The sequence below is a fragment of the Pseudophryne corroboree genome, chromosome 12 (assembly GCF_028390025.1).
Source record: "Pseudophryne corroboree isolate aPseCor3 chromosome 12, aPseCor3.hap2, whole genome shotgun sequence".
Classification (NCBI taxonomy): Eukaryota; Metazoa; Chordata; class Amphibia; order Anura; family Myobatrachidae; genus Pseudophryne; species Pseudophryne corroboree.
In genome coordinates this window covers 54,049,831-54,063,973 of record NC_086455.1, presented here as the reverse complement: position 1 = coordinate 54,063,973, position 14,143 = coordinate 54,049,831, and the positions used below count along the sequence as shown (strand labels likewise).

The following is a 14,143-nucleotide window of genomic DNA, read 5'->3' as shown; positions in this document are numbered from 1 at the left end:
AAGAAAAAAACAAAACTGTAAGTTGATGATTTATTACAAATATAAACCAACAGAAACTGAAGGCATAGGTAATTTTATATATCTATAGCTATCTCGCTCTCTCGCTTTATATATATATATATATATATATATATGGTTGAGTATCCCTTATCCAAAATTCAAAATCACACTGTATGTGTGTATATATATATATATATATATATATATATATATATAATTATTTTTTCTCCAATCCTCCGGCACTCAAAACGTCCACGCAAAGGACAGTCTTGCTCCGGTGCCCTCCCCAGGGAAATCGTCCCTTGCAGATACACAGTAGAAAACGTGATTTGCACAAATACACGTTTGTTGTGATTTAAAGCCTCTGAGTGCCGTGTGTGTGTGTGTGTGTGTGTGTGTGTGTGTGTATATATATATATATATATATATATATATAGGTAGCGTGCCTTTCCCACCTGTGGCTCAGGTATATCTGGAAGGGACAGAGGCGGCACTCCAAGGACTTTGAAAATTACTTTATGTGCAACGCATAGCAAAAAATGTGCAAACAATCAAACAAACATGGAGGTCTTACAACGTTTCAAGGCAGCAAGCCTTTTCTTCAGGTAAGGTGACCCATGTAGAGCGTGTAGTGAGAAGCAGCGAGAACCAAACATACCAAGGAAAAAACTCACCTTTTAAAGACGTGCTGAGACAGGTGTTCCCGGCGTCCGTGTTCGGGACTTCCGGGTGCGGCGCCCGAGTGACGCATAGCTGACGTCATCGTTGCTAAGCAACGAGAATGCGCACAGGCGCCGGGGAGACCCGTCGTGTCGAGGAAGAATGTAAATGAGAGTGATGCTAGACTAGAATGTACGACACCCAGAGAGGGTGAACAATGAGAGTGAATGTGAAAAAACATTAAAAGCATTTAAGAGGTTAAAAACTGGAGCTCCACTGTAGATGCACAAAGGAAATATAGCATAAAAGGAACACCGTGTTATCAGCCAGTGTAAATGCATGCAAGATAATTATGCAAATGGCCCAAATGGGCTAGCAGACTGTGGTGTGATCAGGATGAGTCCCCACTGGGCTGCAGCACCCAGAGTTGGGGAAGACAAGGAAAATGTGGGGTGGGGTGTGGGAGCTATGTGGGAAGGGGGGGGGGGGGGGTTAGGTTGGTTTGAATAAGGGGAAAAGATGGAAGGGGGGGGGCAGGGGGGAGGGGGGGAAGGAGAAGGGTAAGGAGGAAAAAGATAGGGAAGGGGGAATGAGAAGGGTAAGGATCAAGATTGGTAGGTATATTGTTATAAGAACACTTTTCAAGTAAATTATTTACAAGAACACATTCCAAGTGAATTTTTCGTTAAGTCCATTTGGTGACAGAGTGTCCAACAAGAAAATCCACTTCGACTCGCATCTGGATAATGCTGTATGACGGTCGCCCCCTCTCACAGGGTTAGGGATGTGGTCGATGATCTTATATCGCAAGCTGGCAAGTGAGTGGCCTTGAGACTTGAAATGACGTGCAACCGGTTGGTCCACAGGTTTGCCCATAAGAGATGCCTTAATGGCCGATCTATGCAGTGCCATCCTATCCCTGAGATTCCGAATTGTCTGTCCAACGTATAGTAAGCCACATGGGCAGATGATGATGTATACGATAAATGGTGTCGTGCAGGTAACCACATGTCTGATTTTGAATTGCTTGCCTGTGTGTGGGTTGTTGAAGATGTGGCCTGTTTCCAAATATTTGCAGGTAGTGCAAGCTGCACACCGGTAGCATCCTGGTCTCTTAACTTGCATCGAAGCCTTAGGGGTTGGAGTGATGTTCGTTTTTACTAATAGGTCCCTGAGGTTAGGGCCCCTCTTGTAACTAGGCATCAGAGAGGTATTTCTGAAACAGGGTAAGTCCTTATCTCCAGACACAATGGGCCATAGGCCTTTGGTGGCGCGTGGAAGAACTATACTAGCTGTGGAAAACTGGGTGACAAATGGAATCCGGGATTGTAATGGCTTTTGAGGAACTTTATATAACAATTGTTCTCTAGGAATTTGGAGAACTTCATTCTTAGCCTGTTGGAGCTCCCTTAGTTTATATCCTCTATGGGCAAATTTTGAGATCATCTGTTCCAGGGTCGTAACTAGAGTGGTACGATCACTAGAAATTCTTGCTGCACGAAGCATTTGTGATCTGGGTAATCCACGTTTGAGTGCTGGGGGGTGGCAGCTGCTGTGGTGTAAAAGCGTGTTGCGGTCCGTAGGTTTGGAAAATAATTTAGTGTGGATGGCATTATTTTTGATTTCAATAGTGACGTCCAGATAGTTGATACTTGTGAAACTGGTCTGGTACGTGAATTTAATGGGTGACTTACGTGAGTTGATGTGCTCAATGAGGGTGATGAATTCAAGTTCAGTTCCCGTCCAAAAGATCAGTAAATCATCGATGTACCGTGAGTAGAATGCTATTTTATTGGTTATCTCTCTTGATGAGAAAAAGAATTCCTCCTCTTGTAGAAACATGAATACATTAGCGAACGATGGGGCCACTGAGGACCCCATCGCGCACCCAGTTGTTTGAATGAAGTACTGTCCATTGTGTAGGAAATAATTTTGTTTTAAAGTTTTTGACAGCAAAGACAAAAACAGAGGAATGGGGATGGCATCAAAATGGTGTCTGAACAGGAATAGTTCCATGGCGGCTAAGCCGCTATCATGTGGAATTACAGTATAAAGATTCTTGACATCTAGAGTGCATAACAACATATTAGTTGGTATTGTTGTGAAATGATTGAGTTTAGTGAGGAGTTGTGTGGTATCCTTGAGGAAGGTCGGCTGATCCATGATGTATGGTTGGATAAGCTGGTCTAGGAACAGTGAAATGGGCTGAAGTAGTGACCCCCGTGCTGAAATAATTGGTCTGGGGGGTGGATCCACCGGGTTTTTGTGAAGTTTAGGGATAGTGTATAACACTGGAGTGATGGGAAAAGGAGTGAGTAATGAATTGTATATTTTCTTATCAAGGTGTCCAGCTTGGTGAGCTTCCAACAGGACAGAGTCCAGGTCTCGTTTGAACCCTTCCGTGGGATTCTGAGGGAGACGATGATACGTGGAGGAATCTTGTAATAGGAGGTCAATGTTGGAAATGTATTTTTGAGAATCCTGTATAACGATGCCGCCCCCCTTGTCGGCGGGGCGGAAGATGACATCCTGATACTTCGACAAATCCTGAAGTGCTTTTTGCTCAGCTCGAGTCAAGTTGGTATGAACAGTGGGTTGAGCTGCATGGAATTTGGTAACTGCTGTATCTAACAGACGATTAAATGTCTTCAAAGAAGCATTTGTCGAGACAGGATCAAACTTGGTTTTTTTATACACTGCCGGTGTTTGGTGAAGGGGCACATTGTCACGTTGGTGTTGGAAAAATTCTTTGGTTTTTAAAGACCTATGAAGGCCATATAGATCAATCTTCCAATCTAGGTCCCGGTGGGGGTGGGTAGGAACAAAGGATAAACCTTTGTTTAGCACATTTAATTCAGTGGGTGAAAAGATACGGGATGATAAATTAAATGTTACTTCCTCCCTCTGTTGATGGGAGGCTTGGAAGATCCTTTGATTTTGGCCCCCACGTCGCGTTCTTCCTGGTCGCGCATGTCGACTTTTGAACGTGTGGCCCTTGCTAAAGGGACCGTCCGTGTTGTCTGGGGGTCTTCCGAGTCGGTGACTAAAAAATCACTGTCACTATTGGATTGTGACCTGTTTCTCCTATTTGGTGGATTTCTATCTTTCCAAGAGATCCGAGATCTAGAGCGGGGTGGTGGGTCTGTGCCGTTCAACCACCGATATACCCTTTGGTCTTCATAATCGGCTTGGACCGTTGTGAGTTTCTTCTGTTTGAATTTTACAAGATCTTGTCTGTAGGTGTTACACTGTTGTTCCAATCGGTCCCATTGCGCTTGTAGTCTCTTATCGTCTAGTTGAGGTTTGAATTTCAGGGTAGCCTCCGCAAGTTTAGATCTGGTCTCGGTTAGAATAGTGCGGGCCTCGTCGATGACCAATAACATTAGATCTGAGCTACACTTATTGAGGATTGAGATCCATTTATGGCAAAAATCGGCACTATTGCGGCCGATAGTTGGCATGTTTCTTATTCTGAAGCCACGTGGAATCATTTTAGCTCGATAATAGTCGGATAATGATGTGCCATGTAGGAGGTAATCGGTCTCTTTGTTCCGCAATTTAAGGAGTGTTTGGAAGATCTCCTCCGTAGAAGGTGGTTCTGGTTGAACATTGAGGTCGGTGCCAAACAGGATCTGCGAGGCTTGTGCTTCATTGTAACTAAGTGTCTCTGCCAGATGTTGTTTGAGTTCGATAAATGACAGAGATCCCGCTGTAGTGGGTGATGTCATATCAGCCTATATGGGGATTCAAACTGATTGCTAGGTACAGCTGCTGTGTTCACTGCAGCTGGAGCGACAGATTCGTAAAATCACTGGTAGGTTCAGTAGTCGCAAAAAATAACCGAAACAAATGATGGACAAAAGCTAAAGAAGTCTTGTATAGTCTCCAATCCTCCGGCACTCAAAACGTCCACGCAAAGGACAGTCTTGCTCCGGTGCCCTCCCCAGGGAAATCGTCCCTTGCAGATACACAGTAGAAAACGTGATTTGCACAAATACACGTTTGTTGTGATTTAAAGCCTCTGAGTGCCGTGTGTGTGTGTGTGTGTGTGTGTGTGTGTGTGTGTGTGTGTGTGTGTGTGTGTATATATATATATATATATATATACACACATATATTATATATTATAGAGAGAGAGAGATTTATGGTAGATTTACCAACAGGCTAAAGCTTTGACTGTTCCCAGGATGCCTTGCACCGCTTCCTCTATAACCCCACCTCCAGATACTGGAGCTCTGTTTCGTTAAGCAGTCCAATGCAGTAGCAGGTAAAAGACGGCAGATGTTAGTCACATAGAACCACATTCTCATGACTGGAGAAGGGAACAGCGGCTAATGCCATACAAACCCAAAGAAGCAAGGTGCGTCAGGGTGGGCGCTCTGTGGAACCCAGTGTACCTCGCAGAAAGAGATTTAACTATGGGAAGTCCACCATAAATCTCCTTTTCTGCAGCGGGGTACACGGTGTTTCACAGGGAATACATAGGGGATGTCCTAAAGCAGTTCCTCATGGGAGGGGACGCACCGTAGCGGGCACAAGAACCCGGCATCCAAAGGAAGCATCCTGGGAGGCGGAAGTATCAAAGGCATAGAACCTAATGAACATGTTCACTGAGGACCACGTAGCCGCCTTGCACAATTGTCCAGCGGACGCGCCTCGACGGGCTGCCCAAAAAGGTCCAACAGACCGAGTAGAATGGGCTTTAATAGCAGCAGCAGCTGGAAGACCAGCCTGTGCATATGCTTGTGCAATCAACATTCTAATCCATCTGGCCAATGTTTGCTTATTCGCAGGCCAGCCACGTTTGTGAAAACCAAAAAGGGTATCTGATCTCCTGAGCGAGGCAGTCCTCTCAACGTAAATAAGAAGAGCCCGTACCACATCCAAACACCGCTCTTTGGAAGACAAACCAGACGAAATAAAAGCCGGAACCACAATCTCTTAGTTAAGATGGAAAGATGACACCACCTTAGGTAAATAACCGGGGCGAATTCTAAGAACTGCCCGGTCATGGTGAAAAATCAGAAAGGGTGGACGACAGGACAAAGCGCCTAAGACAGACACCCTCCTAGCAGAGGCAATAGCTAGCAGAAACACAACCTTAAGTGTAAGATATTTAAGGTCCACAGACTCCAGAGATTCAAATGGAGACTCTTGTAGGGCATTCAACACAACAGTTAGATCCCACTGAGCCACAAGAGGGACATAGGGAGGCTGAATCCGTAAAACACCCTGAGTGAAAGTATGAACGTCAGGAATAGATACAATTTTTCTCTGAAATCATACCGACAAGGCAGATATATGAACCTTGAGGGAGGCCAGACGAAGGCCTAAGTCTAGACCTTGTTGCAGAAAAGCCAAAAGTCTGGCAGTTCTGAATTTGTATGCATAGTAATTCTTAGTAGCACATCAGGTGAAGTAAGAATTCCAGAACCTATAATAAATCCGTGCCGAAGCCAGTATTCGGGCCTTCAGCATAGTTTGGGTAACTGCCTCTGAGAATCCTTTGGCTCTCAGGAGCGAAGCTTCAAGAGCCACGCTGTCAAAGCCAGCCTGGCCAGGTCCAGGTAGACACAAGGCCCTGAACGAGGAGGTCTGGGCGTTGAGGAAGTAGAAGAGGATGCTCTATCGATAGACCCTGCAGGTCTTAGAACCAATGCCGTCTGGGCCATGCTGGAGCAACTAGAAGTAGTATTCCTCCTTCTTGCTTGAACTTCTGTAGTACCCTGGGCAGGAGTGACACTGGAGGGAACACGTATGACAGCCAAAAGTTCCATGGAATTGCCAGTGCGTCCATGAAAGCTGCTTGAGGATCCCTTGTCCTTGATCCGAAGACCAGAAACTTGTGATTGTGTCGAGACGCCATCAGGTACACATTTGGTAGGCCCCACTTGTCCACTAGGAGTTGAAATACTTCCGGATAAAGGCTCCACTCTACGGCGCGAACGTCCTGACGACTGAGGAAGTCCACTTCCCAGTTGAGTACTCTGGGAATGAACACTGTCGATATTGCTGGCAGATGGCGTTCCGTCCAAGGATTTTTGACACTTCCAACATTGCCATGAAGCTTCGAGTGCTGCCTTGATGATTTATGTATGCCATCATGGTGGCGTTGTCTGATTGTACTTGAACAGGCCTGTTCTGTATCAGAGGCAGGGCAAGAGTCAAGGCAATTCCAGAATATTTAATCGGGAGGGGAGATTCCTCCTTGGTCCACCGACCTTGGAGAGAGTGCTGCTCCAACACAGCGCTCCAACCCCGCAGGCTGGCATCTGTAGTCAGTAGGACCCAGTCGGGGATCCAGAAGAGAGAGCACCTGCTCAGCTGTCGGTCCTGTAGCCACCGGCTCAGAGACAGACGGACCTCCAGAGTCAAGGAGATCATTTGAGACCTGATCCGAAGAGGCAGGCCGTCCCACTTCAAAAGGATTAACCTCTGCACAGGGCGGGAATGAAATTGAGCATACTCTACCATGTCGAAAGCCGACACCATGAGGCCTAGTACTTGCATTGCTGAGTGTGGGCGAGAAAGGAAGCATCTGATCCTGTCCTTAAATTTCAGGACTTTCTCTGGAGACGGAAACAGTTTTTGGCTGTGTGTGTCTAGCAGTGCCCCCAGGTGCACCATGCTCCGAGCAGGGACCAGCGAGGACATCTTCCAGTTGATGAGTCACCCGTGGGCTTGCAGGAATTGTACCGTCAGTTCAGATGACGGAGAGAACATCTTGGGAGTTCGCCAGGATCAGCAAGTTGGCCAGACACAGCAGGAACCTGACACCCTGACGGCGGAGAAGAGCAGTCATCACGGCCATGACCTTGGTGAAAATCCGAGGGGCCGTGGCTAATCCAAATGGCAGAGCCTGGAATTGATAATGTAGGTTGCCAATAGCAAACTGCAGATATTGCTGATGTGAAATGGCAATAGGTATATTCAGGTAAGCATCCTGTATGTCCAGGGATACCATATAGTGCTCGGGTTCCATGGCCAGTACAATAGAGCGCAGGGTTTCCATACGGAATTTGGACACTTTCACAAATTTGTTCAAAGATTTGAGATTGAGTATAGGCGGGAAGGACCCGTTGGGTGTCGGAACTAGAAACAGAGTCGAATAGTATCCTTTGCCTATCTGGGACAGAGGTACCGGAACTACCACTGCTGTGTCCAGGAGGGATCGTACAACCAGGTGTAGAGCCTGCGTTTTCAACGGATCCGAAGGAAGAACAGTCGTGAAGAACTGGTGAGGGGGACGTCTCTTGAAAGAGACTGCGTACCCGTGAGGGACAACTTCTCGCACCCATGCATCTGAAGTGGTCTTTAACCAGACCTGGGCGAATTGTAGAAGTCGGCCTCCCATCCTGGGATCCCCCAGGAGGAGGCCCGCCCAGTCTTGTCCTGTTTGGAAGCAGTCTGACGGGCAGCCTAGGATTGTTTAGATTTGGGCTTAGTGGATTTTCAAGTATGAGCCTGTCTCGGGTACGTCTTCGGAGCAGAAGGATTAGTACTTGGGAGAAACGCAGTCACGGCAGACGCCAGGTCAGTCACAATTTTGTTCAGATCCTCCTCAAAGAGGATGTCTCCCTTAAAAAGGAGTCCAGGTCCACCTTCCAGGACCTCAACCACAGAATACGGCGAGCCAGTACAGACGTGGTAGACGCCTTGGCCGCCATAACACCTGCCTCCGAGGACGCCTCCTGAATATAGTGGGAGGCAGTGGTAATATGAGACAGATATTGTCTGGCAGTGTCAGATATATCCTGAGGTAGCTCTTCCTCCAATGCCTGAACCCATGCTTCAATTTCTTTAGCGGCCCAGGAGGCTGCTATAGTGGGTCTATGTACAGCTCCGGTAAGGGAGTAAATAGACTTCAGGCGGGTGGTCTTCTGTATGCCGGCGGTCGGGCTCCCGGCGCTCAGTATACCGGCGCCGGGAGCCCGACAGCCGGCATACCGACACTTATTTTCCCTCGTGGGGGTCCACGACCCCCATAGAGGGAGAATAAAATAGTGTGGCGCGCGTAGCGCGCCACCGTGCCCGTAGCGTGGCGAGCACAGCGAGCCCGCAAGGGGCTCATTTGCGCTCGCCACACTGTTGGTAAGCCGGCAGTTGGCCTCCCGGCGCCGGTATGCTGGTCGCCGGGAGCCCGACCGCCGGCCAGCCGTAGTGAACCCCTTCAGGCATCCCTCCACGCGTTTATCCGTCGGCTCCTTCAGTGAGGTGACAGTGGTGACAGGCAGGGTAAATGACACCACAAGACGAGCGACATGAGAGTCTACCGGCGGTGGATTTTCCCATTTGTTACTCAACTCAGCAGGGATAGGATAACGAGCTAGCATCTTTTTAGACGGGAAGAATTTCTTTCCTGGAGAAGACCAGGATTCCTGACGTATGTCAATTAAATGGTCAGGATGCGGTAAGACTACTTTAGCAACCTTCTGACGTTTAAACTTATCATGTTTCTAAGACACAATAGTGGGATCTACCTCATCATCAATTTGTAGAATCACCTTAATAGCCTCCACTAGGTCAGGGACATCAACCTGAGTTGTAGGTTCCTCATCAGAAGCAACTGATTCAGTGTCTGACGGATCAGTATATTCCCTATCCTCATCAGAAGAATTATCTGAAATGTTAGTGGATTGTGAGGAGGAAGTGGCCCGCTTAGATGACCTCTTGAACCCAGCGGGGCGTGAGGTAGGCTTTTGTACCACCAAAGATTGATTTAATTGTTGTATCTGGGCAGACAGAGCGTCTGTCCAGGGTGGATTAACTACAGGAACAATCTGTGATTGCAATGGCACAGGAGGTCCCACAGGGGGCGTAAGACGTGACGCCAGCGTATGCAACATACTGGAGAACGCTTGCCAAGGTGGCTCCTGAGTGACTACGAGAGCTGTGGGCTGACTGGGAGATGTACGGCACTCAGTACACAAACCATCAATTATAACTTCCCCCTCAGGTAAATCCATGGTACACGCCTTGCATGATGCTGAAGCGTCCGCTGCGTGGCAGACATGTTAGTAGATGTAGTCGCAGAGCTAAACAGTACAAAATAGCCATAAAAAAACAATACCTGCAAATAACCCCCTTATGTTATGTGACACAAAATAGGATTTTAGTACCTACCGGTAAATCCTTTTCTCTTAGTCCGTAGAGGATGCTGGGGACTCCGTAAGGTCCATGGGGTATAGACGGATCCGCAGGAGCTTGGGCACACTATAAAGACGTAAACTGGGTGTGGACTAGCTCCTCCCTCTATGCCCCTCCTCCAGACCTCAGTTAGAAAACTGTGCCCAGGAGAGATGGACATTTCGAGGAAAGAATTTATAAACACGGTGAGTGTCATACCAGCTCACACCACAAACACAACGCAGAACGTGGAACTCAATAGAAAACCAGCCGACGGCATGAAAAATACACAGCCACATGCTGAGAGAATATGTAACACTACCTGTGTACCAACACAACCAATAATAAGACACCGCATGCCATGGCATGAACAAGGTCCGCAACAGTCTGACAGAGAAGAAACACCACTAGAGTGTAACCAAAAACAATAACTGCAGACACAGTACGCACTGGGACGGGCGCCCAGCATCCTCTACGGACTAAGAGAAAAGGATTTACCAGTAGGTACTAAAATCCTATTTTCTCTAACGTCCTAGAGGATGCTGGGGACTCCGTAAGGACCATGGGGATTATACCAAAGCTCCAAAACAGGCGGGAGAGTGCGGATGACTCTGCAGCACCGATTGAGCAAACATGAGGTCCTCATTAGCCAGGGTATCAAACTTGTAGAGCATAGCAAAAGCGTTTGATCCCGACCAAGAATCCGCTCGGCAAAGTTGAACCGCCGAGACTCCTCGGGCATCCGCCCAAGAAAAACCCATCTTCCCAAAAGAATGGTCCTCCACCTACTTCGGTGACGGCAATTCAGCCGTAGAACGAACATGCCAAACCGCCTCACAGATTCAGCGTGTAACAGACTGCATAACGCAGTCTCCCAAACCATGCTGGGAACATACCAGACAAACAGAGCCTGTTTCTCCAAACTGAGCCAAATTGACGACCTACATATTCAAATCCCTGGCCAGATCGAGGGAATTTGAATCAGCTAAAGACTAAGTAACCACCGGCATCAAAATAGGCCGATTTCAGCGAAACCCAGAAACCACTCTTGGTAGACCTACCAACCGAGTACTCAATTCCTCTCTATCTACCTGAAAGATCAAACAAGGCTCTTGTGAGACACAACCACCACATTTCCAACACCCGCCTTGCGGACGTCAAAGCCAATAGCCTGACCACGTTCCAAGAGAGAAATTTTTGTAAAGAAACTTATTAGGCTTGCCTACACACCGGCTTGTAACATATGGATAAGCACAACCTAGCTGAAAGTCCTCCCTAGGAGCCTTCCTGGATACACACCGAGACACATAATTACACCAACTACGGTAGTAACGCTTTGCAGTTAGTTCTTTCCTGGCCTGAAGAATTGAGGAAACGACTTCCCTGGGAACACCCGTTCGGCTTAGGAGATGGCATTCAACCGCCCCGCCGTCAGACGCAGCCGCGGTACGTCCTGATACACGCCCTGATCTTGTTGTAACATTACCTCACGCAGAGGAAGAGGGCAGTAATCTTCTATGAGTAAACCATGAAAAACTGGATAGCCAACCCCCGCTGGCTAGACCGGATTCAAGAGGATCACCGGAACCTTTGATCATCTCCTTGAGGCCCCTCGTTGAGGTGAGACGCCAACATGTCCAATTTTGACACTCCTCAAAGACTTGTCACGTCTGGGAAAGCTTCTCGATGATGACTGAATTTTTCCCGGCTGGATATCGGGTCAGCAGAGGAAATCTATGTCTCCGTCGTTTACCTCCGGAACGAAGACTGCTAATATAGCGTTTACCAGACTTCCCACGCAACTGCAAACTGTGCATCTTCCGCCATTGCCGCTTTGCTCCTTGTTCCACCATAGCGGCTTACTTACGCCACTGCTGACAAGTCGTCTGGCAGAACTAACACGGGTAGAACACAAAGAATACGTTAGTCTAAAATAGCTCTTAATTCAAGAAAGCTTACAGCAGACAAGTTTCCCAACTTGACCTAATCCTCTGGAAATACGTCCCTTGCAACGGACTGCTCCCCAGATTCGGATATCCGTATGCACGGACACCAGGATCTAAATCTGGATCCCTAACCTTCATTGCTCTAGAAGAAAAGAACCGAGCAGACACCACAGGAGCGATGTCCTGGCCGTTTGGAATATATTCCGGTTCATGTGCAGGCGAGACCCGGACCGCATTTCCAACTGGTCCCATGAAAACCACTCTGGTATTAGACCTGCTCACCGAAAAAGGCCTCTTAGGCCGCCCCCTTCTGTCTTATTAACGGAACATATTGATGAGGTGTCACCTCAAAGCCGATCCAACTCTGGATCCTCAGACCTCTTTCCACAGGAAAAAACACCGTACCTTAACCGGTCAGTATCGACCCTGAAACCCACTTTTGACATCTGCGTCGTTGGGAACAACAGCCAATCCCTGTGCCGAAGAACAGTCAGAGAGAAACAACGATTTGCACCTTTATACAGGGACAACCAGACAATGTCCTGAACCTGACGCACCTCTGTATGGCGTCGCGCACTACCTCCCCTTCCAGAGGGGAAAGGCAAGCTCTATTAGAAAAAACAGTAAGGGGAAACCACCGTAACTCAGAATGTTCTCCCTTTGACTTCTATAAATAACTCACAGGTCCTAGTCTATTCCTGGACTAACTGAAATTTAGTAGACAAGTGGTCATTTGAGTTGGGACCAGCCAGATAGACTCAGCGACAAGTGGTGGATGTAGTGGCAACAGAAAACGACATCCACTTCTGCGAACCTAACAAGGCTGCAGAACACTTACCTTTCCACCTTCCACTGTCTGCACAGAAAAGGAATAACGAACGGTATCGAACCGGTTAAAACGACTGCATCCAACAAAAGAATGCGTCACCAACCGGTGTGAAGGAGGCTAACTCATTAAGTTAGACTTACCAGTGGAAACCGCCGAGAGTGACTGAACAGAGGCCACACCAAACAGCTGTATACCTCCCACCAGCATCTCCCGGAGACATCCTCCGCATTTTCCCGGTCACACCTCCTGCTCTCACGTGGCAGCTTGCTGTAATGTTACAAGGAAGAATAAACATAGGCAAGCCTACCCACTCTGGGTAGGATAATTCTATCGGATGCCTGCCCGACTACAACACTCCCTCAAGTGCATACAGTGCAAATAAGGTCAGAGTATAGAAATAAAATTTCACTTAGCTGCCTGTGTATGATCCTTTGCGACCGGGCTCTGTGTCGACCAGGAGTTGACTGTCATAAATTTCTCTCCGCATTGTGAAGAGAATAATATTCGGACTCCTCGAGAGGATCGAAAACCAACTCGTCACGGCCAATCTAGAGCTTAATCAACAGAGCGACCAGCACATGATAAGAATACCATTATTTCAGCATTCCTGGATATACATCATGTAATGCACAATAAAACACATAAATCGTAACCATGCATATATAAACATATATCTACATATACACACATATAGATATAACCTATACGCAAGTGGAGTGTCCAGACCTATCAGGTCCCTAGTGACAGTAATGTGTTGTTAACGTGTATGACCATGTACCGATATGCCCCCGATGTGGATCTACCAGGAACGTTATGTTCGACAGAAACATAGTAAATGTCGACCTCCAGGAATAGTAAGCGGGCAAAAATAATAATAATCTTGGAACCCCGAGGGGTCTGAGGGAAGCATACAAAACTATTTTGATAACACTCCCCCCACATATACCTATAAATACACATATATATACAGGTACAAGGCAATAACAGCCTGACAATTTTTTTACCCAGGAAATAGCGTTGATGCCGACAGGGCATCCACAAACGACTGTATCTCCCCTATCGTGTTTAATGTTTTAAGCACACAAACACCAATCTGCTACTACTTAATTTCCCGAATCAAGTATCGCCATGCACCGGCGAAGCCGACAGTTTACCCCACAGCAGCTCGTGACAAAGCCCTCACACCTGCCGACATATGTCGACCAACCGATAGTGGGTAAACAAACAGGGAAACAGGGAAATTATTTATTACAACAAGGAATATGCGTCCATTATCAAACTTAATGCTATATGACACCCTTATAGCATTAAAAACACTGTGCCCCCCCTCCATCTTACTATACAGCAAGTCCTGGAGGGGATCTTGAAGAAAATGTCGCTGACTCCTCTGAGAAGGCTAAGCTCCGCCCCTTCCCGGCGCTCTCCAGCCCCTTATCATCAATATACTGGCTGGCCTCGTATATAGTGTAGATACACTATCTAAAACTGCCGTTCAGGGCGCCCCCCCCTGCGCCCTGCACCCAGGTAAAACGTTGGTGTGTGGGAGCACCAGCGCGGGACCGCTGCCATGACTGGCGTATTG

At 47.5% G+C, this 14,143-nt stretch overlaps 1 protein-coding gene across 1 annotated transcript in view; it reads right to left on the bottom strand.

Moving 5' to 3' along the window:
- The window catches only part of FANCM (FA complementation group M), a 337,857-nt gene that overhangs the window by 197,026 nt on the left and 126,688 nt on the right, over nt 1–14,143 (bottom strand). The gene's annotated exons all lie outside the window — the stretch shown is intronic.